Source organism: Rattus norvegicus, chromosome 3, assembly GCF_021556685.1.
Source record: "Rattus norvegicus strain SHRSP/BbbUtx chromosome 3, alternate assembly SHRSP_T2T, whole genome shotgun sequence".
Lineage (NCBI taxonomy): Eukaryota > Metazoa > Chordata > Mammalia > Rodentia > Muridae > Rattus > Rattus norvegicus.
Genome location: NC_141536.1, coordinates 55,227,011 through 55,254,767, shown reverse-complemented (window position 1 = coordinate 55,254,767; position 27,757 = coordinate 55,227,011). Strand labels below are relative to the sequence as shown.

General features: G+C 43.3%; 1 protein-coding gene across 1 annotated transcript in view; it reads left to right on the top strand.

Moving 5' to 3' along the window:
- Positions 1–27,757, top strand: part of Slc25a12 (solute carrier family 25 member 12) — a gene marked incomplete at its 3' end in the record, with an annotated part of 195,305 nt that overhangs the window by 161,445 nt on the left and 6,103 nt on the right. The window contains 3 exon segments of the mRNA NM_001399269.2: positions 4,054–4,082; positions 4,746–4,768; positions 12,116–12,181.

Sequence of the window (27,757 nt, the reverse complement as noted above, 5' to 3'; positions counted from 1 at the left end):
GGCCTGACTTCCCATGGCACTGGAACCAGGCCATCTCCCCTGAGAAGAAACTCTTACAGGGATTTGTAGCCTGGAATTGTAGTTCCCAGATAGTTTGCAAAACACAAGCAGAAACTTTGGTTTAATGCTGGAGCAGATTTGCTCTCCAGGCTTGGAAGGAGCGATAACCAAAGACCTCTGGAGGGAAAGGAGGAGCTAAGCAAGAGCTGGCCAAAATAACAGGTGGGAAAGAAAGGCCCATGAAGACCTCAGTGTTGGAATGATCAGATAATGTAAAATAAAATGTGATCAGCATGCCGGAAAAATGAGAAGAACCAAGATGTGAAAAGAGCAACAGATAGGAAAGATTGAACTGGAGCTCAATGGACGTGTGTTAAACCACTTTATTAATACGTATGCCCATTAGTTACTATATACACTATATATGGTATATAGACTGGTTACTAGTGTAGCTCCCAGAGTCAGTCAGAGAAGCCTCTTTTCGTATGACTATCAAATCAGAGTGCTGAGAATGAGGCCTGACTCTACATCACCCACCCATCCTGGGAAAAGATTAACATTCACCATTTAAGTAGAGTTTTTTGTGAAGGCATATTGCTTTTGAACTGTTATAACAAATTTTGGAAATTCTAAGTAAAACCACATATAGTTTAGGATCAATCTGCATATGTCAAAAAGCAAAAAAACTCATAACTATTTATTGGCTAGTAACTCTCGATGTGTAGGATATTGAAAAGGACATGTGATATTATCCAGTTGAAAAGTCCTTATCCTTGAGGTGCCTTGATCCAAACAAGAGGGTTGAAAACAGCCAGTCTCTCAGAAAGGTCTTTCCTGAATGTGTATTCACCAATGTCCCCTCCCCCACCCACTTCCGCATCCAGCAAAAGAGAGAGAAACGAATCACTCAGTAGGAGATGATCAGTCTCTCATAGACCATGAAGGCCAATCTAGAGTTCTGATGGCCGGCCATGTTTGCTGCCAAAGTTTGACCATGACATCGCAGGCTCATTTTCTTTTTTTTTTTTAATTTATTTATTTTATGTATATAGGTACACTGTAGCTGTCCTCAGTCACACCAGAAGAGGCCATCAGATCTCATTACAGATGGTTGTGAGCCACCATGTGGTTGCTGGGATTTGAACTCAGGACCTCTGGAAGAGAAGTCAATGCTCTTAACCACTGAGCCGTCTCTCCAGCCCAACAGGCTCATTTTCTGATGTGAGGAAGAATATTTTGGTGTCAGGGACAGCTTCAGAGAAGAGGGACAGTTGCTCCAGTCAGGTGACTGAGATAGCCAGGGCAAGAATATCACTTCCTGCTTCTTATTCTGTACAGAGAGGAAAAGAAAAGTCTTCCCAGCCATTTCCCTTTAAAAAGCAAAAGGAAAGGGAAAAAGAAAGAAAGGGGGAGGGAGGGAGAGAGGGAGGAGGAAGGGAAGGAAGGAGGGAAGGAAGGAAGGAAGGAAGGAAGGAAGGAAGGAAGGAAGGAAGGAAGGAAGGAAGCCAGAGTTTGGCAATGAGTGTTGGAGTGCTGCCTTGTGACTGCTCAGCTGGGGCCTGAAGACTTCTAAATGCATTTAGAAGACAGAAAGAAAATGCGAGAGAGCAACAAAACCCGGACCATTTGCCAGGAGAAAATGTTCCAAAGCTGCTGGGAAACTCACTCAGTAGGGATTTGCGGTGCGTCTTCATAAATGGACAAAGTTCACTCATCAAACCCTTGGATGAGTCAGACAGTGTGCATTGCGCTATGGTCTCTGCTGTCTGCAGCCTTCAGGCTCTCTGGAGTCCCCAGTGTGTCCAACGAGCCCTTTGAGCGGATGCTGATGTTCTAGCTCATCTTGAATGAACAGAAAGTCCAGTAACATAGGGCTGCACATCACATAATTGTAACCAACTGGAATCGTCATGTGGTTCCCCAGTCCCACTGTCCCCACCTGCTCTGCCAAGGACGTGTGGTTTCTCTGTTGTGAAAATGGAGACCTCTCAGATGTCAAAAGCTCTTTCCCTTGGGAAGTTTTACAGTGAAATTCAAATCTCCAATAAAATAGACACCTGGGCAAAAAAAGAAAGGGGCACAGGGCGCTGGTGCCGTTTCATGCCATGGTCTAGTGCAGGTAACACACACTTAGGTATCGCCGAAGATTCCACTGAACTCTACCTTTGAGATGGGTCCTCCTTCTTGTGTGTATATAGTGTGTGATCAAGAGGTTAAGAACAAACAAAAAGTATCAGCGAAGGCAAACTGTCAAAAAAGTAGTTGTGGCCACCTTCACTGGAAGAGGAAGTATTTGAGTTACAGCTGTAGCGTTCTGCCACCCAGAGCTTCAGGGTCTCCAAGGAGTCATGGGACTTGCCAGACAGTTTTTAAGAAGTCATCCATAGCATTTATCACCCATCACCAACAACCTTGTGATGTGTCCCTTCATCACACAGACTACTGAAATGCTACATCATCGAGGGAAAGAAAGCTGAGTCTGACAGTGATGCATGAAGCTTTCTGGCAATGTCACTTTTAAAGAATATGTTTAATTATGTGTATTGTGTGCAGGGTGTATTCTTGTGAGTATGGGTGCCTGCAGAGGTCAGAGGTATCATTTGGAGTTACAGACGGTTGTGAGTTGCCTGATGTGGGTAATGGGACTTGTACTCCGGTCCTCTGGAAGAACAGTATGTGCTTGTAACTACTGAGCTGTCTCTCCAGCCCCTGAGGATCACACCATTTAATATTCACCTCTAGAACCACTTGGTTAGATAAACGTTCACTAAGACAAAATATTTTAAAGTCGAAGATCTATTTCTATGAAGAAATATCTTTCCCAAGATCTTTGCAAAAAATGTGTGACCTCTATCACTTTACCCCACATTAATTAGGGCTGTCTAAGATCTCACTTTGGTTATCTAAGTTCATGAGACTTCTGCCTCTGGGACTTAAAGATTGTTGCCTTTGCATGTTGAGCTGCTGGCATTTTTAATTTTTTTTCTAAACACTTCACCTTCAGGAACCGTATTTGACCCTTTCAGAAACACTGACAGGAGAAAGGGTTTTCTCCCAACTTTGGAAGTATCCTAACTTTGCCATTTCCTCTCCAGAGCACGGGAAGCTCTTTAAGAAACTCGCTTCACACAGGGGAGTGCTCATGGGCTGACCAGCAAGTCTCTCATAATTTAACCGCATTACTTTTCTATTATCCTTATTATTGTTCTAGTCTGTATTTTTTCCTTCAGAGTGTTTTCTGCATTGTTAACGTAATATAGGCTTTTTTCCCATTATTTCCTCTACTTGTCTTGATGCACATATTTTCCTTCTTAGTGTCAAAATAAGGTGATGGGGAATTCGGAGTCCTTTCCGAGCTGAGAATACTTTTGTAATCTGGCAACCTTTGGCATGAAGCACATATCCTAGTGAATGATGGAGCACTTAAGAGTGATTCACCACTGAACATTACAGAAAATAGGCTGAGGGGCTCAAAAACTCAAGGCAAGTTCCTTCTACTCAGCGTGGTGTATATACTGGACTCTCACTTTTCTACCCCCTATTATGTGGTTAAGAGAGAGGAGATAATGGCGGCTTCCTAAAGTTACCTATAATGCACTCAAAACTCTGTTAGGTGTAATGGTCTTAAGAGGCAGGATGAAAACACAGCTAGGAGATCAACACAAAAGGAATCATTTTCAGATAGCGACAGTGAGCCTACGTCCTTCTGACACACACACTCACACACACACACACATACACACACACACTTACTCACATGCACACACACACACTCACACACAGACACACACACACTCACACACACAGACACACACACTTACATGCACACACACTCACACACACACTTACTCACATGCACACTCACACACATACACACACACTTACTCACATGCACACACACTCACACACAGACACACACTCACACACAGACACACACACTTACTCACATGCACACACACTCACACACACACTTACTCACATGCACACACACACACTCACACACAGACACACACACATACACACATTCACACACAGACACACACTCAGACACATACACACACACACACACACACACACACACACCCCTCTCTCCCATTAACTGTAATAGGAATTATGAGCACCTCACTAAAGGAGCTTATACCCTCCAGATGTGGCAAGGGAACACTCATTCTCTGTGTTTCTTATATTCACTTAGTTTCTTGTAGTAGAATAAAATCTTGAAGTGTTTTTTGCAGAGCTACTCAGTATGTTGTCTTTGGGATATGGGTCATGAAGAACAACAATTACTAATGGCTAGACAAAATGCAGTTAGCCTTAACCACAGATAATATGTAAAAGTCCAGCCATACTCAGACTGAATTAATTTTCAGGTTAGAAGCATTGACCTGTCATAGTCCTCTTTGAATAAATATTTATTCAACATTTGACCTTACTAGGTCTAAGCAAATTTCAGGATGGTTAAGATCTTCTACATTAACATGTAAATGAGCTACTAATTATTCAGAATGTTGATTAAAAACCTGCCCAGATTTGCATAAGAGGAAAGAAAGGTAGTTTTGCTCAGTAATACTTCCAGCCAATATTTCTCTAGAGGTACTGTCTTGGCCTGTGTCTGAATATATATCTCTGTGCATGTGCATAGGAACAAATGCTTACACATTGAGAAATATTCACACAAATCTAACATGGTCTCCTGAGCTTTCAAGCCGTATACCCTGATCCCCACTGGGTATTTCTTGCAGATCCCACAGGTACACCACACGAAACATGCACAAGGCTTTCCAGCAAGCTGCTTCTGCTGCTCTAAGTCTCACTAAAGGAAACTGTCTTCCTCAGTTACTCAAGCCATGGGCCACTAAAGCACCATCTTCTTTCAAATTCCACATCCCCACACTGACCATTGTGGGTTCCACCATTGGTGCCCACATTTCTGGAGGTAACAGAAGGGTAACCTCTATGGTGTTGTAGCAGGTACGAACCTAGCATCAGCTCATCCTGAGCTCACACAAAGGGGCCATTGCTGAGATCCAAGGTAGCTCCAGGCTCAGAGACTCAATGGACTGGGAAATTCTGAGGCAGTGGTAAGGAGTGGGTAGGAGTGGAGACATAAGATGCAGAAGGTGGTTCCTAGAATTAGGAATGAAGGCAAGGACTTGGTCACACATGGCTTTAAAAAGGCATCCGTCGCTAGAAGTGGGATATAAGGAATTAGACAATCTCAGCCATCTGCTTCTAGGTTTTGAGGCTCTCCCTGGCAGCCACCTATAATTCTTTCATTAACATCTAACTCGTTATTGTAGTTTTCTGTTTTTCATGCTTATCTCTGAATAATTGCACACTTTCAAAAGAATGGTGTTTGTGGCTTATATTCAACTGTTCTCAGATATCTTCTAGATGATCAAGGTACCTGGATGAAGACCATGAGTGGGCAGGGGGACGAGGAGGCAGAGCCCTATCTTGTTTGGGTATCATGATATCCACAGCTGGAAATCCGGAATCTCTGATACTCCAATCCTTATGTCTGTCTCCGTAGTGTCTGGCCCATGGTGGGAATACTAGAAACAGCCCCTGAAGTTTGGATTCAATTATCGTATAGTAAAAGTGGTACTTGTTATTTTGGATCTTGAAGATTGAGGGTTAATAAGGTATCATGAACTATAGTCTCACTTACTGTGTGCTGGTGAGGTTTTGTCAACTTGCCAACCAACTAGAGTCACCTTGGAAGAAGGACCCTCAGTTGAAAAATTTCCTCCATCCAACTGACTGTTTTATTGTTTAATGATCGATGTGGGAAGGCCCAACCCACTCTGGGTGGTGCCACCCGGGGCAGATGGTCCTGGTTGTATAAAAAAGTGAGAACCAGCCAGAGGAAGCCAGCCAGTAAGCAGTGTTCCTCTGTCACCTGTGCTCCAGTTCATGCCTTGGCTTTCCTCCATAGTAGGCTGTCACCTGTATACCAAGTAAGTCCTTTTCTTCTGCAGGCTGTTTTGTCCAGTGTTTTATGACAGTAACAGAAAGCAAACGGATACATACTGTAACAAAGGAAGTTAGAAGTGATGCCCAGGGCTGGAGAGAGGGCTCAGCGGTTAAGAGCACTGACTGCTCTTCTGAGGTCCTGAGTTCAATTTCCAGCAACCACATGGTGGCTCACAACCATCTTTAAGAAGAGGGATCTGATGCCCTCTTCTGGTGTGTTTGAAGACAGCAACAGTGTACTCATATACATGAAATAAATAAATATATCTTAAAAAAAAAAAAAGAAGTGATGCCCAGTTAACAAAACAGTGGGCTAAGATCAGTGAGTGTCCTACTTAGACACTGTCCCTGACCAGGCATGGCAGCACACTGGACAAGCCAGGTGAGGCTGGGAGGAACTGTTTTCATCAAATGGATGAACAGCTCCCCCAAGTCCCCGAACTTGTGGTAACACCTCCTAGGCAGACTTGAGGATCATACACTGGAGATTCTGGACTCAGGGCTGAGAATGTATTTGTCAAATTTCCACAGAACTCCCGAATATGGAGGAAATTAGAAACTCTGCAAGCAGCCTGTTTGGGTTTTATCAGTGCTTCAGATGCTGTTAAGACTGAAGCCACCCAGGTAAGAAGAAGAAGGAGATCAGCACGGATGGTAGGGGCCGAGAGAGGTCTTAGGGATGAACATGATCAAAACACATCATACACGTATATAAAATGTAACAAACTCATTATCACACACAGTGAGTGTATAATAATATAAAACTTTAAAACAAAAGCAAAGGCTGCAGTCAGTGGACTGGGCTATAGCTGAGCCAGAGGACATTTTCCAAGCATGTACAAGGCCCTGGATTCAATTCATAGCATCATAGAAAACTGGAAAAAGAAAAAGAAAAAATAAAGCCACTGCCTATTAACCCATTCAAATGTCTGTGTTTATCCAGGGTGCTGCTCACCCAACTTTACGAGTAGGTTAAGGGTTGTGAATTGAGGGCATTAAAGTAGAGACAAACTGATAACATTACGTTCTTATTCACTTTACACACTGGGGTGTTTAAAGATAATCACATTACACTATAGCTTCTGCTGTGCCCAAACACAGAGAACACTACTTCCTGCTGGGGGCAACGGCTCCTGTCCACAGCCTTGGGGCTGCCCAGGTGCCTATCTAAGCCCTGTGTAGTGAACCTGTCCAAGCACATCCCGTGGACTTCCTCTTCCGTGGCCAGACACATTCCTGAAGTCTCATGTCCAAAAGCTTCTTCTGTCCCCATTCTCTGAAAGGCTAGCCTGAGTTTCCATCCCACTCCTCAGCTCTTACCCTAGTTTCTATATCTCCCTCCCTCCCACACAACTGTGACGTTTAGAGACAGTATTTCATCCCTATGGCTTTTCATTCAGATCACTGGTAGACATGGTGATGCACCTCTGTAATCCCAGCACTGGGGAGGCTGAGCAAGGATCAAGAGTTCAAGGCCTGCCTGGGCCATGCAGTGAGATGTCGTCTCAAACAGGCAAGAGCACATCTACTAAGGCACGTATAGATAACTTGAGTGCTGTCACGTGGAGTTCAGGGTCATGGGAGTATTAAGTATGGTGCCACTGTGAGTGGTGTTTGGAGAAGGAAGGAGCCAGGCTGGATTGCAAGATAGCACCCATAGGGTACACAGGTTTTACTAAACATTCAAGATCAAAGTGCCTGGTACAGGGCAGAACCGAGTATAACACGGGCAAAGCAAGGAGAATTGAGCCAGGGCCCACAGTACAAGTGCCGAAAAGTTTTATCTGGCAACAGGGAACCATTGATGTGCTCTACAGTGGTTAATTTTACAGTGCTCTAATGGATATTTCTTAAATATTTTGGTAGCTGAATGAAAGGTGGATCGGTGGGGACTGAGAGCAGGGGTAGGGAAGCCACTTAGCAACTTAAGTGAGAAATAACGAGGGAAGACAATGGGAGAGCTGAGGATATATCAGGAACATTTTTTTTCAGAGGAGGTGAAGTAAGACGGATAACTAATTCAGAGCCTAGGGCACATGTGAGCGTTCTAAGCAGTATGATAATTCGATTCAACACTTACTTAATGGGTTTGGGAACCAAGCGATTTTCTATGAATACGATTTGAATATAGAAACAACTGAATATAGGCATTTGCGTACTAGAGATGGCACAGTCAAATTAGGTGAAACCCAGTGGGAAGCTGGAGGGCACATGAGGCCTAAAGGAAGGTGGGGGGAGGCAAAAGTGCATGTCGACAGACAAAGGGAAATGTCAGGTTACTCAAGAGATTGGGCTTTGATGATAACATATAGACTTGTTTCTGCTAGAACCAGGCAAACAGGCTACATTTTTGGTCAACTTGACACAAGCTGGGGTCATCAGCAAAGAGGGAACCTCAACTGAGACAATGCCTCCATCAGATTGGTTTGTAGGCAAATCCATGGGACATTTTCTTGATTAATGATTGACGTGGGAGGGCCCAGTCCATTGTGGTTGGTGCCATCCCTGGGAGTGTGGTCCTGGGTTGTATGAGAAAGCAGGCTGAGCAAGTTGTGAAAGCAAGCTAGTAGGAAGCATCTCTTTGTTTCAGTTCCTGCCTACAGGTTCCTGTCTTGAGTTCCTGTCCTGGTTCCCTTCCTGGTAGAATGTGTAAACCAAATGAACCCTTTCCAAGTTGCTCTTGGTTATGCTGTTTTTTGTTACAGCAACAGAAACCTAACTGGGACACCAGTCGAGATAAGTTCTAGCTTTTCAACTGACCGTAACACTGGTTTCAGCAATTTATAGCATTTCAGGGTAGCTGTGTATCTCAAAACTCTCCGTAAAGACTGCAGTAAAGCCTAAAGTGTGTGTGTGTGTGTGTGTGTGTGTGTGTGTGTGCTGCTTACTTGACTGGTTTTAAATTTTTCTTTGTAATTCAAGGGAAATATTTTTCATAAATGAGACCAATGAATATTTTACCACCTTTTATAAGAAACTGTATGTGGAAAGATGAGTCAATTGATACCATATTTCTCACTAATCTTACTATTTAGAATCTCATATTGGATATTCTGGGCAATGATCCGATGTTATCCTTTATTTAGGACTAAGCAGAGTGAGGCAGAGGGAGGACTCCAGAGTTCTTCAAAGACATTGTATTTGATAATGTAGATATACAACACTGTTCTCTCCTTGACTTTAATCTGCACATACACATGTGCTGCTCCTCTCTCTCTCTCTCTCTCTCTCTCTCTCTCTCTCTCTCTCTCTCTCTTTCTCTCTTCTCTCTGGCACGAGCGCTCTGTCTCTTTCTCTGTGTGTGTCTGTTGGTCTGTCAGTCTGTCTGTGTCTGTGAGTAAGGTGAATCAGTAGGTTTCCTCAGAGGAGAATGGAGAAGGTGATTTATCCACACACACAGAGGATATCAGAGAAAAGAATTTAAAAGATATGGAGGTGTAAGAGGTGGTTTTGATGCTTTGATCGGGAATCTGCATGTGAACACTGAAGGTCCTGTTTCCGAATTGGCTCTTGATTGATCAATAAAGGTGCCAGCAGTCAATGGCTGGGCGGAAGAGGCAGGACTTCTTGGTTCCCGTGGGCAGAATAGGAGACACAGGAGGAGGAAAGGGTTTGCCATGCTTTGGAGGGAGAGTCACCAGCCATGTAAGGTTTCGGGTAGAAAAGCCATTGGCTGCTTACCTGGCTGGGCCTAGGGTAGCAGGCAGGAGATTAGAAACGCAGCTAAGCTGAGGGCAGATTTGGTGCTGAGCAAGGAGACAGCAACTGGGCAACTAAGTTGAGGGCAGATTTAGAGTGTTGAGCAAGGAATAAAGGGAAGCAGCTGGAGGCTTAGAAGAGTCAAGCCACTGAGCCATAAGGCAGGATAAAAATGAGCTTGCGTGTGTGTGTGTGTGTGTGTGTGTGTGTGTGTGTCTTTTCATCTATGGATCCAAGGGAACCAAGGCAGTGACTGGTAGCATTGTCTGCCTGGAGCTTAAAGCAGGGTAGTAGAAACTACACGCTACAGGGAGGGGCTAGAGAGATGCTTCAAAGGTTACTAGTACTTGCTGCTCTCGCAGAGAATCTGAGTTCAGCTCCCAGCACCCATATTCTGGCTTAAACTGTCGATATAACTCTACTTCAGGGGATTTCCTATCATACTCTCCTGGCCTCCTAGGTACCAGGCATGCACTTGGAATGTGTATATACATTCAGGCAAACACTCGTACACATAAAATAACAAATAAATAGGTCTTAAAAGGTGAGGAGGACGCTAGGCACGAGGCATGGTAGCGCAAGCGTTTAGTTCCAGCACTCTGGAGGCAGAGGCAGGTGGATCTTGAGATCAAGGCCAGCCTGGTCTATAGAGGATAGGAGGAGTTGCACAACAGCCAGGACTAAAGAGAACCCGAAAAAAAAATGGGGATATAGGCTTAGATTTTTTTTAAAAACTTATTTTTAATAAGGGTTTTTAAAATTTTAACATCCCTTTTAGGTCACCACCACCCCCCACCAGAGGTAATGGAGAGGAAAGATTAATAGGGCAAAGGAGGATGTGGACCTATTTAGAAATATTTATTTAGAGTAAATCTAATCTGTGTTGTCAAGATATCAACAGTTTACACGAATCAGCAGCAGCTTCTTGATCCATTTGTAAACACCATTTATGAATCAGTAACAACAGGTCGATCCAGAAGAAACCTCGAGGCTCTGCCAATCTGCCCAAGTCCTTGGAGCAGCAAGAAGCCCCTGGAACACCACCAGAAGTTTTTTGATGCATTTCTCTCTAGGGAGTCATGAAAAAATGATGACCAACAAAGAAAGGCAAGGCCTACCAAATACCACCTAGCATCAGCCACTGTCTGTTGGGCTATATTTATTATATCTTTTCCAAACACCACATGTTCTCTTGAGCATCCACTTAGCAAAATATCACATGCCCTTTTTCTAGGCTGCCTCTAGAAAAACACCATGTGTCTGTTCTTAGCAAAACATCCATCCTCTCATGCGTCCGCTTCAGCAAAAACATCCTCTCAAAAGACAGTTTCTAGAAAAACATCACATGACACACCTGGGTCTCCAAAGAAACCAGAAGTTTGCACTTCATGGGGAAGAGGTGGCCTGTGCCCAGTTTATTTCCTCCCAGTCTCACCAACAGATAACTTTCTCCTGCTGCAGGGAGGAAGTGGGGCAGGGGCTTGGAGAGAGGTCAGGTGTGCTACTCAGGAAGAGATCCCACCACAGAGCAAGGAGGAGGGGGTTTTTCTTCAGCAAAAGACCATATCGTTGCTTCCTAAATGCTCCTGGGGAATACAGGAGGGAAAGACAAACAATCCCTTTGTTGGAGAAATGAACTTCTGCAGTGATGGCCTAAAGACAGGTGTACAACAGACAGGTGTACAACAGACAGGTGTACAACAGACAGGTGTACAACAGACAGGTTCGCGTACAGTTCTGGGTTGGAGGTGGATGTGGATAATGCTTTGGGTTGAAGGTGCATAAAGAAAAGGAGTGTTCTCTCTGGGCTCGGGAGGACACTGAGGAATTGATGGTGGTGTGTGTGCACAGCTATCAAGAGGAACGGGTAGAAGAGGATCCCCGGGGAAGTGGCATTTGCTTAGCTACAGGTACCAGAGGAAGGAAGCCACTACCTGCTTAAACAAGATGACTCAAAATGGCTAGGCTAGAGAGTTTATATCTAACTTGGTAAAAGTTATCCCATCAAACCCAAGAAGGGCCTCCTTTGGAATGCGCTAACACAGGTAAAGATACTCAAGTAGAGAGTTTCTAAGCTCAGTCCAAATGCACCTTTATAAGATGTGCTGGGGGGTGGGGAGAGAGTACCTGAGATTTGCCCAAAGTTAGAGGAAAAACAATTAACTTTCATTTTCTAGTTTCTCCTCAGACTCTGACACGTGTGGCTGTAGTTAGAGGCAGGGACTCACTCCAGTGTGGTCAACAAAGCATCCAGCATCTAAATGAGAAAAACTCACTAAGAGTCATGGTTTCAGGTCATAAATTGTGGCCATGTGTTGGGTTCAGTTTAAAGGGGGTGGGGGTGGGAATTATACATATATATGTCTAAAGAGAGTAAATATTTCAACCTACTGACCCTGGAGTTAGGACCTAAGAAAACCCATGCCAAGTCAGCCCCCCAACACACACACACACATACACACACACACACACACACACACACACACACACACACACACACACACACCGTGTTCTTTAATTATTACCCATTTTAAAGCAGTTGTTTCTGTTGCAGTGACGTCAATAGTGACATCCAGTTGCTGGTGCAGTGACTCTTTGGCCTAAGAGAGCTTCAAGTTCAAAGGCAACAAGGCTCTCTTCAAAGTGGGGCTATGGGTGCAGTTTTGGCAAAAGCTCTGTCTGAGTAGCCCCACTGTTTCTTCCAGAGGATTCTGAGCTACCCCATGCACTTCAATCCATTTCTCTTTATTCTTAAAACAGCCTCAGTCTCTCAATGATTTCAGCTAGGAATCTAATGGAGCCGGGGGTTTAGAAGTTACTTTACAATATTGAGAACATTGGGAGATGCACAAGAATATAACGTGACACAGGGGAGGGAGGGTGCAGGTTGGAAGGACAGCTTGGAGCTGAGAAATGAATAAAGGTCTGGTTCGTTTAGTGAAGAGATGGTTCGCAGAATAAACGGGTACAGCTAGTGAGCAGGCAGAGGCAGAACCCTGGTACGGAAGCGCCAGGTACACTGATCATTTTTCTCAGCTAGAATGGATTTCTGCACCGGCACTAGTGGGAGGGGTCGAAAGGTCAGCAGGACTCCAGGCAGGTCCAGGTGTGTACAAAGCAGGTGTTTTACTGAGCCACACCCTAGCCTTTGACGGTCAATGTCCTGTTCCTTGGCCTTGAGTCTTTTTCATCCCAAGAACTTGAAATCTACATGATTATCATTAACTGATTAAATGTGTAGCTTGGCTGCTAAGAAATTAATAGCTTTAAAATGTTCTAAGTCAAAAGTCCAGGAGTCCTTGCTTTCTGGCTGACTTAAGCAATTTAACTGGCAGAATCTTTGAGAATTCCTTTCTCTCTTTTCTGCCCAGATCCTTTAGCAAACCTTTCTGACCATGTTTCTCTGACTTGTGCTTTTCTGTTTCTCTGGGAGACAGGTAACCAGTGAGAGGCCAGACAAAGTCTGTCTTGAGTTACATTGGGAGTTATTTAATGTCATACTTAAAAATATATACACATATTTAAACTCCCACATTCTTGAGCTGTTTGGTGGTATATACTTTTAATACCAGAACTTGGGACTGAGGTAGGAAGATTGTGAATTTGAGACCAGCTTGGAAGATTTAGTGAGTTCCAGGCTAACCTGTGCTATATAATGATATACTGTGGAAACAAAAACAAAATAAACAACTAACTAAAGAAAGAAAAGAAACAAATGCCCCCACTTTCTTATTGCTGGGGATACAGCTTAGCATGTACAAGTCCTTAGAGACACCGAGGAAGATAACATTCCCATGTTCTGATCACAGCTCTGCTGTCAGCACTCGCAGTCCTGGGGACTACAGCCTTAAATGAAAGTACTATGGCAACCTCACAAGGAAGAAGCCTTCGTTGCTCTCTAAGTGTAACTAAATAATTGACTCCCGTGGAACACTGGGGGTCCTCACGGAAGGGGGCGCATGCCTGCAGGGATTTGGGGAGACCCCTGAAGTGCTTACTTTCAAGGAACGGCAATGGAAGTGTTTCATGAGAACTGCCCGCAGGAATGCACGGGTGAGCATTGCTGTGCTCTCTTTGCCTCGGTCTTGAAGTTTAATTGTTTGGGGAGGATTTTAACCTACATGAATTGAAAAGACTTCGTCCTGGTATGGAGAGTTATTCTGGCCACTAAGGATGAACTAATATACACTCTTGCTTATGGCTGGGGGTCTTGGGCCAATTCCAGATGTTTGAGACCACATTCCCGTTGACAAGAGATACAACTGTTGGCAAGCCGATGACATTCGGAGGAGCGTGCCATCAGTCTGTCCTCGTTTAACTGTCGGTTTCAGCCGAAACGTATCATTGGCTAAGCTAAGACACAGCAGCAGCTCATTGGCTAAGCTAAGACACACCAGCAGCTCATTGGCTAAGCTAAGACATAGCAACAGCAAGACATAGAAACATACCTGTTCAAACTGGGACAACTCAATCAAGTGGAAATATCTTGAAGGTTATCATGCGCTGATTACCTCAGGTTCTCTGCAAACAAACTTCTACCATATCATTGGATCGGCTACTTCAGTGGTGTGCGTGTGCTGTGGTGTTTGGTTTTCTTTATTAAGGCAAGATCTTGTCTCTCTCTACATTCCTTCTGCCACGTCCATACCAGGACGAAGTCTTTTCACCTCTCCGCACCCTTCTGTCATGATGTTCTGTCCATAGACCACCGGTGTAGATCTCTGAAATTTTGGGCCCAAATGAAAGTTTTCTTCCATTAAAATGTTTCATTGGTGTGTTTGCTGTGGCATTAGAAAAATTGACTAACGTAACAAACTTACTTGATGCAACTGCAGTCACGTGTGTGTCTCTCCTAGGTCTTTGTAGCCCCCCTCCCTTTTTTTGTAGCCAGTACTATATACTTTGTGACTTAAAACAATGCAGATAGTCCCTCACATTTTTGTCATTCAAAATCTGAAATAAGTGTCATTGTTGATAAACCCAAGATCTTGGCAGGGCTGTGTATACCCTCCTGGAAGTCTATTACTAGCCTCTGTTTTCTTTTCTCTTCCTCCTCCTCCCTCTCCTCCTCCCGCTCCTTCCCCTCCTCCCCCTCCTCCTCCTCCTCATCTTCTTATTCTCCTCTTGCTGTGGCTCCTCCTCCTCTTCTTCTGAACACAAAGTCTCCTGGACAGGCTGGCTTCAAACTTATTATATAGCTAAGGATTACCTAGAATACCTGATCCCCTGCCTTTGCGTCCCAAATGCTCAGGTTACAGAATTTTGCCACAAGCCTATTTTGTTTGCTTGCTTTTATATGGTGCTGGGGATGTGCCTCCTGCATGCTACCAATGGCACTATATCCATAACCCTGAATGCACTATAACCCTGAGAACCTATTTTCTTGCTTTTCTAAGGTACTAGGACCTGCCCAATATTTTTTGGTTTGTGACACTTTCCATCTTCAAAATCAGTCTGGAATGGTGGAATCTTTTACACAGGATCACAGCAATCTGATATGATACCAACTTCTGCCTCAATTTCCACCTGCGAACCCTGTGGTTTTATTGAGCCCATAGGCTATCTCACCACCACCACCATCATCATCATCTACATACTGTGAATTTCTTTTGTATCATATCTTTCTCTGTATTTCTCATGGCAGCAGGAGTATATGTAAGCACATAGTTTTAGTTGACTCTTAAGTTAATAGAGCTAAAGTTCTCAAAGGGCTGTCAGAGTGTTCTGGTGCTTGTTGACTTTCAGACAGTATTTCAAATTGCAGTAAAAGTTACGACATGATGGTCATGATGGTACACACTTAAAATTCCAGGCTTCAGGAACAGCCAGGAGAGTTGTGAATTTAGGACCAGCCTGGGCAATGTAGAGAGACTCTTGTCTCAAAAAAACAAAAAACAGAAAACAAACAAACAAACAAACAAAAAAACGAAGTTTAAGTCAGTAAAGTCTGTTTCTGAAATAAATGCAACAAGCAATGTGTCTTATATCGTCTCTTCACATTTATAATATTGAAAAGCAAAAGAAGTCTTAATGGCATTGCTTTGGGAAAATAAGACATAAGCCAAGAAAGAACACATACAGACAAGGCCAGAGGAGAGAGGAAGTCCTATCTGGAAGAAGGCCTGGACAACGAGCCGGGTGGAGTCGGAGAGAGCAATGAGAAAGCCACTGGAACAGTATCAATGGAGCTTGAGGAGAACTCAGTGCGGCTGAGTGTGTGTGCAGAGACGCTTGGTGATAAACCAGAAAATTAAGCAAGTGGAATCCCGAGACAGGGATTGCCGAGGAGGGGAGGTACCATACCAGAAGGAAAGGTATGAGCAGTCTGCAACGTAGCTGTGTGAGCAAACTAACAAGAGAAACGGTGCAGATGTGAGAATCATGGGTGTGCCGTATCCTTCCTGTTGCTATGACAGAAGGCTAGGACAAAAAGCAATTTAGGGATGGGGGGGGGTATTTTGGCTTACAGGTCCCAAGGGATGGAATCTGTTATGGGAAGGAAACAGAGACCACATTGTGTCTGCACATGGGAAGCAGAGAGAGGATTGGAAATGGCTCCATAACCTTCCCAAACAGCACCATCCCCTGGGGACCAGGTATTCAAATACATGCACCTGTAGGGGACATTTTTCATTTAGCCCACCACAAGGGGAAAAAAAGCGCCTGTCGCATAGTAGCAAGTCATAAAACAATATCAAACTGTAAAAACTCAAGAAATAGCAGCCAAAAATATTTCTTAGAGATGAAGAGATTGATATTAGAATAAATGCCAAAGTACAAATTTATTGGTGGAGACCCCGGGAGCCAGGTCTTTGTACCATTATTTTACTGTGTATTACATTATTCAGGCAATAATTATGTTTAAGACAAGAAAGCACATTTATTTTGAAAATAAGAATGTAGACGTGCTTACAAAGGTGAAATCTCTATAAATGTCCTTTGTGTATGTGCAAGGTGTACGTGCGTATGTATGGGTGGGTGGCTGTGTGTGCATGAGCATGTGAGGAGACCACAGGACAACCTCCGGTGTCATTCCTCAGGCACCGGTCATCCATTTTTTTTGTTCATTTGTTCATTTACTTATTTATTTTCAAGACAAGGTCTTTAACTGGTCTGGAGCATACCAAGTGGGTTAGACGGGCTGATCAGTGAGCCCCAGGCTGTCTTGTGTCTCCGCAGCTCTGGGATGAGCAGCACACACCACCTGGCACTGATTTCTGACATGGGTGCTGGTGATGGGACTCCGGTCTTCACAATTACACAGCAGGCACTTTACCAACTGAACCGTCCACCGAAGTCACATTCTACACACTAGCGCTCTGATCTGGGAGTTATTCATTATGGTTCTTACAAGCGTTTAAGATGACTGGATCTGTTAATGAAGATGCCAATCTGCCGTGAGACAGGCCGGGTAGGGGTAGAAGTCCTTGGCTGGTGCTTAGACAACACAATCAGGAAACTTGTGTTAGGACCACCACGAGGTTTCTGGAAGAACGTTAACCGAAGTGACGGTTGCTTTGAAAGAGAAAACACCTTGCTTGCATTTCCCTCAGCCAGCCACGTCCAGATCCTTACATCAGTCCATTTCTTAGCTGTCGTTCTTTCTATATGCTAACAAACCAACCGTGATCGTCGTCCTCTCTCGTCATATTTGGGAGTTTCTGGGGACGCCTGATGACAATTCGGTAACCCACAGGATGATATTTCCAGAGGACACTTGGGTAGAGGCTCTCTCCTACCTACTGGTCTACTTGGTTAGGCCAGGACTTCACTGACAGAGGGAGAGCCCCTTTAGACAACGAGTGTGGTGGTGCAGACCTGCGAACCCAGCAATTCAAAGGTGGAGTCAGGAAGACCAGGCACTTAGAGCCATCCTCAGCCACTTTGTGAGTTTGAGGCTAGCCCTGGCTATGTGAGATCTGGTCTCAAAACGACAATAATAAACAACCAGAAATTAAGATTTGGGATTTGGCCTCTTTGGTTCTTTTAAGAGTCATACTTGTTTATTTGAAAGCTTCAAGGTTGTTTGTCAAAATTATAGATAGAAATGTTTCCTTCCATTTGCTTTCTGGGTTAAGGGACCCACCATACATTTTTCCATGAAGTTGTATGGCTAGCCGGTTCCAGCCGGACTCGGCATCTGAAGGCAGGAAAAGCTAATGCAAACAGCCCAAAGGTGTCCGTCAAGGACTGGGGAGAGGACAGGAAGCCAAAGGACGTTTCTCTCCATGGCTGAAACATGGCGATGGTGCCCCTCAACTTCGGGCACCCATTCAGTGATGCTGCTGGAGTCTCCAATTGCCCAGCACTTTCCTACACACTGGGGACACAGCTGTGGATTCAGCGGCACAGTTGTGCCTGACTGATATGCAACCGTGCAATTTAAGAAGAATGCAGTTGATTTTTCTTCTACCCTCTCAGTCCTGACTTGACGGCAGACGTTTTCACTTTCTCGTGAAACCTGCTTCGCACTCAGAAATTCTGACCGTTCAAGGAAACCGAGCTTCCTCGGTGCGGCAGTTTGCCCTGTCCGTAGGCTCCCCAAGCAGCCCCGTCCCCCCACCTCCGGATAAAGAGCTAAATTCCACAAAAAGGCACACCTTCCGTGCGGTCGAAATCAGGCCCCGGTGATATTAGGCTTGCACAAATTGAAATGGGGCTAAAAGCTCAGATGTGAATTCTCAGGTGTCTTGCTAAGCTGGAAGCTTTTACCGGGCTCGCTTTAAATTGAGAGGCAGAGTTTAGACCCTTTTGTTACTTAAGAGACTGAGCAAATTAGCAAGTCCGAAGAGGTAAATCTTTTTTGATTACTGAACTATTACAAATGCCCTCTGGCCAAAAGATAACCTCTTTCCGGAGGGAAGTGTTCAGCAGGACCTTCTGCTTACATTCATAAAGTCTGTTAAAGCAAGTCTCTTACATTTCCATTAAGTCGGTAAATTACTTCTAGGGGTAGAGAATAAAATGCTGGTGGGAAAATGGCTGGTCCATATTAATGATGGGAGGTGGGGCTGCAGAGGTGGAAGAATGGATGCTGCCTTCACGATGGAAAGATTTTCCAGCCTTTCTCACGTGTTGGGCTAAATGTAAATGATGTCACCTTCTCCCCCTTAAGTGAGAGGCAAAGTTATCTGGCTATGGAGGCTTCACAGAGCACGTTGCGTGGCTGACATTAAAATGACTACGGGGTTATTTCTTTTCCATATCTATTCTCCTGGAAATTTTTTCGAGGTTTTATTGTAGATGGGGGGGAAATGCATAATGCTTTGGGAAACAAAGCCCTAGCTGGTTCTGGCTCCTGGATTATTGCCGTTCTATCTCAGCTCTGATTGAAATCCGAGACTTTGTATCGAAGCCTTAATGAGATGCTGGCAAATATCTTTCTGCCCCACTGGAAATGTAATCTTTCTATTGAACATTTTGTCCTAGTGAATTTCATCTGCAAGAGCATTTTACATTTGAATCAGAGAGGTCACTGCTGGGGTGCAGAACACGGGGCTGGCTCCACTCCGTATTGGGTGAAATTGATCCCCAAAGGTGTGGAAAGTAGATCAATGGCTCATAGCAGCTAATTAGTTCATTGTTTCATCTAGAAGATTAAAGTCAGAATACCACTCTCCAATGTGCCGTTTCTAAATATCAGGCTTTCCCACACACATACAAACCTCAACAATTGTGTATCCACAATGTCCCCCAAGAATGCTGGCTTAATATGCTGGCTCTTAATGCATACTTCTATTACAGTGACTTAGGGAAACTCACTCATGTCATAAAAGTTGTTCCTAAATAGGCCATATTTTTCTATACCTTTTCCTGGCTTTGTGTGAATGGAGTAGACCATGCTGTGAACCACTCTCTACCTTGTCCAGCCACCAGCATTTTCTGAGCCTTTGAACATAGTTAATCATTAAGTAAACTGCTAAATTGTACTCTCCTTTGCCCTGGTTGAGGTCGCAGAGAAGGAAGCGTCGAGCTAGCGATCTCGTCCGGATAAGAAATAACAGCCAAATGTATTTGCTCTGGAAGTTAAATAATTGATTTCATGTCTGTAAGCAATAAAGCATATCATAGTAGAAAAAGGTATATACATATGTATGCATACTGATGTATGCTTGTTGCTAAGGGAAATGTATTCTCGCAAGTATAAAAACTGTTGCTTTTCATGCTGTGCTAATATCAGAAGACTGAGCATTTAACTGCCACGAGGAACGGCATTTACATGTAGATTTGCAAATCAAAATGGCTTGGCACAGCCTCCTTTGAATTCACTTGAATACTGGATGCTTACTGCTCTATGCAATATGATCAATTTAATCAAAAGATGAATAGAACTAGTAGAGAGATTTACCTATATTAATAAACCAAAAGATTAGGCTACAAAACCAATTATTAGGACTCCAAGTGCGGAAGGAATTCAAGGAAGTGAGCGGCAAGGAGAAGATTGAGGATTTTTTACTTTAGTTAAAATAAAATCTATTACATTTCAGAGTAGTAAATTTTCTGCCAGCCTATAATGTGAGCTGGCTATGATGATCCTATGGAGAAAGAAGGGAAATTTTTTTCTATAAGCAAAATATATAACTTATAAAATGTTTTAAAGAACATGTTGAAATTTTCAAAATTTACTAAAACAGCGTAACATAAATATTTTGAGCCCTCAATTCCACTGAGAAAGGAGTTTAGTGAAAAGATTTACAGGCATCGAGTCTCAAATATCATGAAATTTTATTTATAGCAGCAAAAAATATTGAAGAAGTCTAAGAATCCCACACTGCTTTGGCTGTGTACATTATTACTGTATAGAATATATATGTTTTTGCTGCTGTTGTTAGCATAGAGTAGCCTCATTCTCCTGTGATGTCACAGACATCAATCCCCATTCCCGAACAAACATATAGATTCTATAGAGTAGAATAGTAGGAAGCTATTAAAAATAATGTTGCAGAAATATAACTGAAGAAATATATTTATTGAGATGTGGAAAAATATATATGTTTGAAATGTTATATTGTACTGACGGCACAGTTTCTATGACTGTCTATGTATTAAAGGTGTAAGAACAGGAGCTGGAAAGTGGCCAGTTAGTAGTGTGCAAGCATGGGGACTTGAGTTTGGTTCCCCATCACCCATGTACAAGCCACACACCTGCAATCCCAGAGCTGGAGAGGAAGAACCAGGAGGTTCCTAGAGCTTGCTGGACAATCCGTATAGCTCTGTTTGGAGCTTCAGAGTCTATGAAAGACTCTTCCACAGCACAGTCCATCACCGAGGGAAGCCAAGGCAGGAATTGAATCAAAGAGCATAAGAAGAAGGCTCATTGGCTTGCCATTGCTGGAATTTCCAGCCCCAATAAGCCTGTATAAAAATACACAATCCACCTATTCTAATTACAAGCTATGGGCTGGAGAGGTGGCTCAGCAGTTAACAGCACTGATTACTCTCTCAGAGGTCCTGAGTTCAATTCCCAGCAACCACGTGGTAGCAACTGTCTGTAATGGGATCCAATGTCCTCTTCTGGTGTGTATGAAGACAGCTATAGTGTACTCATATAAATAAAAATAAATATTTTTAAAAATTATATGCCTAGATTGGCCATGTCTGGAACTATACTAATTTATTCCCCAGTTATGAGACCCTTTGCTACTTGTGGTTTCTCCTGGTCATGTAGTTCTGCTCCATCATGAAGTCTGTCCTCTCTCTTCCCTTTTCCCCCTCCTCTCTCTTCCTGCCCTCCTCTCAAAGACCTGTCCCACCTTTCCCTTCCATTGCTCAATCACAAGCCTCTATTGACGAGTTTAAATGGAGGTTCACAAGAGATCACCTGATCGGCAGCTCAAGGGGGATGGGTGGGTAGGTGGGGAAGGCAGCCCTTACTGAGGAAGCAGAATTAACATCAGAATAAAACAGCACCAAGATAACCCACAACAGCTTACTCCCCAGTGAAGCTTGCTCTCTCTAACAGCTTTCTTATACAACCCAGGACCGCTTGCTTATTCAGAGGTGGCAGTCCCCACAGTGGACTGGGTTTTTCCTACATCGATCATTAATCAAGAAAATGCCCCCACAGGCCATTCTGATGGAGGGGCACTTCCTCAACTGAGACTTCCTCCCATTAACTCTCTCAGTTTAAATAAACGGCAAGAACCATCCCAGCTGATTTTGGAAAAGCTCCTGCTTCCGTGAACTTTTGATTTGTTTTTTTCTTACCGTGTTCAATTGTTCCTTCTCATTGCTGAGTGTCACCAGGCAGAAAGGTCTAGAATTACCATGTTACGTATGTGACTGAATTGCTTTCAAAAATATTCCAAAACAGGTGGTTATGAGCAGAAGATTGAAATCCTCATTTAACAGTCAGCATTATTTTGCATGACTGCCAGGTTCTCTTCCCTAGGCATCTAGGAAGTACTAATTGGTCACGTCAAGCACAGGGAAATATTGTGTTTGTGATCGTGAAAAACACCTATTAAAATAAGCATCCTACTAACTGGGCTTCAGCTGATTCTTTTTTCTGTTTTGTTTGTTTGTTTTTTTCCTGCTGCCTTGAGATCAAAAGTACTCCTACTGATGGTGTAGAAGGAATAAGGTGAAGGAAAAGGAAAAAGAGTGGGGGCGGGGGGCAAGGAGGAGAGGAATTAAGTAGGAGAGAAAGGTGGAGAAAGGAACAGGTAAGTGGACATTTAAAATACAGACAAATGGGACAAAATACAAGCAGAGGCTCTTCCTTTTAGGTAGAGTCTCCCAGAGATGCGAAAGGGAGAGAACAGGACCCAGCTTGTTTTGTGAAACTACGGTAACCTTGATACCAAATGCAAACAAGAACAGACAGGAAAGAGCACTTTCAAGACTATCTGCTTCTGAGCATGGGTGTGTGCATCGCAGATAAAGTACTGGCCTCTGGATCCAGCTTCGTAGAAAACAGTTGATGAAGCTCAGTAAAGTTAGGCACCATGGGAAAGAAGAGTTCACTCAACGCCCAGAAAGCCTTCTTCTCATGCCATGTTAGCCCTCTGACTATTTCAGTTAACATAGAAAAGAGGCTTGAGATACAAGAAGATGTATTTGCTAATCATGAACTATGTGAAACTGTTGCTCACAACGTTAATGTGTAGCGGGAGTAACCTTTCAAGACACCAGCCAATTAATATAACACATTTTAGATGCTGCCTTAGTTACTTTCTGTTTTGCTTTGAGGAGGCACCATGACAAGCAACTTACAAACGAAAATGTTTAATTTTTTTTAAAAAAAGATTTATTTTATTTATATGAGTACACTGCAGCTGTCTTCAGAGAATCGGGTCCCATTACAGATGGTTTCGAGCCACCATGTGGTTGCTGGGATTTGAACTCAGGACCTCTGGAAGAGCAGTCAGTGCTCTTAATCACTGAGCCATCTCTCCAGCCCACAAAAATGTTTATTAAGCTCACAGTTGCAAAGAATTAGAATCATCATGGTGAAGAGTATGTATGACAGACACTAAATAGGCATACATTGTGCTGGAGCAGTAACTGAGAGCTTACATCTGATCCACAAATGTGTGTGTGTGTGTGTGTGTGTGTGTGTGTGTGAGAGAGAGAGAGAGAGAGAGAGAAAGTGCAAACACATGGTAACTGGGAATGGCATGGGCTTTTGAAACTTCGAAGTCCACCCCCAGTAAGACCACACCTCCTAATCCTTCCAGAACAGTTCTACCAACTGGGGACCAAGGACTCAAACATATGAGTTTATGGGGGCCATTTTCACTCAAACTACCACCAATAGGACATGTAACAACTGTTCTTTTTAAGCTCACCAGCTAGAGAGGGATAAGCACTGTCACTGCTCTGTGTAGTTCAACATTGTGGGAGCAAAAGGAAAGACAAGAATGAAACTTAATTATTTCAGAGGGTATGACCGTCCACTTAAAAAGGTACAGGTACTTTTATAGCATCTAGGAGCCAACATATTCCTAATGTCCAGGAATATACCAAGATACAAAATTCTAAAGATATTTATTGAAAGATTTTTTTAAAAAAGTAAGATTACTGGGCATAAACCAAAGAGGAAACATGTAAACCCTATACAGAAAAACTTGCCTGTTAAAACTATCAAAGATGGCTCATAGGTCAGACACTTCAAATATGTAAAATGTACTCTGTGGATTAGCAGAGTGAAGGAGAAAATCATGTCCACATATTGATAGATGGAAACATATTAATAGAACTTTACATCTATTATAAGTAAGCAATGCTCTTAGCAAAGCTAAGAACAGAAGGGAACTCCCTTAACACATGGCAAGCCTTTTCTCCACGGTACTCTGAACCAGCGGCTCTCAACCTTCCTAGGGCTGCGACCCTGTAATACAGTTCCTCGTGCTGCGGTGACCCTCAACCAATTATTTTGTTGCTAACTCATAACTATAATTTGCTACTATTGTGACTCATAATGTAAATATCTGATATGAAGAATATCTGATATTCGACCCCCCCCAAAAGGAGTCATGACCCACAGGTTGAGAACCACTGCAACTAATGACAAATAATGTCACCATTGTTGTCTGCAGTTGGAGAATCTACATTGTGCAACAGGATAAGACAATAGAGTAAGTCACAGCCAATTTATTAGCATTGGTAACGTTTGTAGAGGTTGTTCTGTACAAGGTAAGTGTTAAAGGTAACAGACGGCTCAGTGGTTAAGAGTGCTCGCTGGTCTTTCAAAGGACTGGAGGGTTGGGGATTTAGCTCAGCGGTAGAGTGCTTGCCTAGGAAGCACAAGGCCCTGGGTTCGGTCCCCAGCTCCGGGGAAAAAAAAAAAGGACTGGAATTCGGTTCCTAGTGCTCATATCAGATGGTTCACAACTGGCTTCCAAGGGCTCACCTTTACATACACAAATAAATTTTTTTTTTCAGTACTAAACTTTGGGCTGGGGATGTAGCTGGTGGTAAAAGTACAAAGTAGGAGTCCAACTGAGCTATCATTTTCCTGTGGATTTTCAACGTCCTGGCACCATTAAATTCCTTTCCTGAGGGGCCTTCAATGGCATCAGTGACAGAGCAAGTTTCTACAAGAGCAAGTTTATGTGGGTCTGTTTGAGATTCCCAGTCTGCCTGGGAACACTATAGTGACTTGTTACTGTGTTTTTTATAACTGGGTAAAAATAACCTTTTCAATTTGTTCTCATAACCTGTGTGCGTTGTTATAAAACTATTTGGAAGGTTTTGATGTCAGTTTTCTTTTTCTCCTCTCCCCTGTCCCCTTCCCCCTCCCCTGTCCCTCCATTTCCTGCCCATTCTCTCTTTCACTCTAGGGAATGAACCCAGAGCTTCACCACACGGAGCTCGTGTTCTGGGCTTAGCTGTACCAATAGCCCCGATCTTATTTTCCTTTTGAAGACACACTAAGTTCTACCAGGTGTGGTAATGCACGCCAGTCTCAGGACTCGAGAGGCTTAATACTGTCATATTGTAAATTAGGTTTCATTAATCTTGGAGGGACACAAACATTTGTCATAGAACCACATTACCAGTCATGGTCCAGAGCAGGCCTGTGATATGAAACGTAGCATTTATGAGCAGACAAAGCACGATGCAGACACTCTGTGCCTCTATCTAGCCGTAGTATAGTAGGTAGTGTAAGTTTAGAAAATACCAGTCATTATTCTGACGGTCTGATAGCCTACTGTCTGAACCTAAAACCGGGCTCATATAAACAACAAAACCATGACAAACCTGAGGGTGTACTTACAAAACAGAGCATTTGAAACCATGATGGATTCAGAAAGTGGATGTTATAGTTAACCTGCACTGGCTGGTTGTGTAGTTCCAGAGCAGGGTTTTTCAAACTTTACTGTACATAGAATAACTCAAGGAAAATGCACATGTGATGGGAACCTCAGAACTGAACTCACAGGCTTGGCCATGCTAGACAAGCATGCTACCTTTGAGCCCTGGAGGTTGTTTTGAAAAAAAAGTCCCTAGATCCAATCTCTAGTCTTTCTAATTCAAAGCCTATCAAAGTAGACTTGGAGCTTACACTTCTAAAAACAAGCTGAGCAGGCAGTGGTGGGGCACCCCTTTAATCCCAGCCCTCTGGAGGCAGAGACAAGTGGATCTCTGTGAGTTCAAGGCCAGCCTGGTCTACAAAGCTAGTTCTAGAACAGCCAGGGCTATGCAGAGAAACCCTGTCTCAGAAAATAACAACAGCAACAAAAGAATTATTAGGACAATACTAACCAAGAGTGGACATTATTGTTATATAGGTTACATCGACTCATATGAAAGGGGTTTGACAACTGTATACGTTACTATGGCTTGTGACTGAAGTCCAAATGTTTCCAAAGTTTGGGACAAAGCCAACATAAGCCAGATCTAAATGGTCAAATGGTCTGGGAAGTTTTCTCTTTGCATCTCATTACAAAGTTGCCAACAAGTGATCCATCTGCAACCAATCATTCATATATACATATATATACATATATATATATATATATATCATATATTAGAAGAGACAGCATAAAAGTCTACTTGGAAGTGAGGGTAAAATTGGCTCTTGGTTCCACTTGGCTGCACTCCAAGTTAGCTTCACTCATTCACCTAATCTTAAAGACTGCAAAACAAAAGAAAAGATTTTTCAATGAATTCTTTGACAATAGATTTGGAAAGTCACCTTTTGGTGCCTTTTCTAGTTCCCTGCTCCCCAAAACTCTAGTTTTCTGACTATGAAAATACGATCTGGGGTTTAGAGGTATTCCTCAGTGGTATGGTATTTACCTAGCATTCGGAGGAAGATCCTCAGAATTGGGGATGTAGTGGGGTGGAAATTTAGATCTATAGAAAATAATGTGTGAAAAACTATGCTTTAAACCACCCATCGGGGTAAAATAAGATCCAGAAAAAAGCTTTTTTCAAACAAGATCCAACCAAATGATTTAAGGTAATACATTTTGGCAAAGACAGACACTCACCCTGAGCCTTTGTGGAATTCTATGACGCTGTTGCTTTGGTAAAGTCCTTGTTCCATGTCTTGCACTGCAGACAGATGTCTGTTCCGTTATTAACAGCCTGGCTGCTTTTGAATAGCTGGCTAATAACGACTGGAATTATACAGTCAGGGTTGGGGACCTGGTCTCCAGCAGTGGGAGTTGGTATCTATTTTCTGTGTGAGGGCATGCCCTGGTGTGGCCTGACCTTACTACTTAGTAGCTTATGCAAACAGAGGCTCCCTGAGACTGTACTGCATGTGAGGTTGATGTGGGCCAGCCTGGGGCAAACAGTCATCACCACTGGCAAATGCATGCAACCCACAGAACTATGGGAGGCAGAAGCCCGCCCATGCCGCCCCATCCTCTATCTGTGCCTCTATGGTTTTTCCAGCACCAAATCAGATACCTGATAGAACTGATATTTCAGGAGAAAAGGAAGGTTTCTCACTGGGGATCCCCCACCCCAGTGCCCTAGTATGCCTCACGTGCTCACGGCTGATCTCAATAACTGTCATTTGTATTGAATTGCTAACTATGCATTTCCATTTTGATTTCTCAAAGAATAGGGTTACATTTAAGAAAGCAATTACCAGAGGCCAGAGAGATGGCTCTTCCAGGGGATGGGTTCAAATCCCAGCACCCTCATGGTAGCTCACAACTGTCTGCAACTCCAATTCCAGGGGACTCAATAATACCCTCATACAGACACACATGCAGACAAAGTACCAATGAACATAACATTAAAAAAGATAAAAATTAAAGCAACTATTACTGAAAAGTTTAAAAAAAAAAGAAATGCTAAATTGACATTTTAAATGCTAATACAAAGACTACTTGAAGGGAGAAGTCAGTTTGTCAATGTCTTTCCTTGAAAGGCTTTATTCATTCTCCCTTCTACCCAACCCCAAGAAGGATCTTGTTTTAAAAATGTCTCCCAGTGGCTAGGGTTGGGTTATAGCTCCTTCATATGTCTGTACTACAATATCCCTTTAATCATTGAAAGGATGTAGCATTGTTGAATTCTAAAATCAAATCAAGTCCAGAGAGAACACACACACACACACACACACACACACACACACAGAGAGAGAGAGAGAGAGAGAGAGAGAGAGAGAGACAGAGAG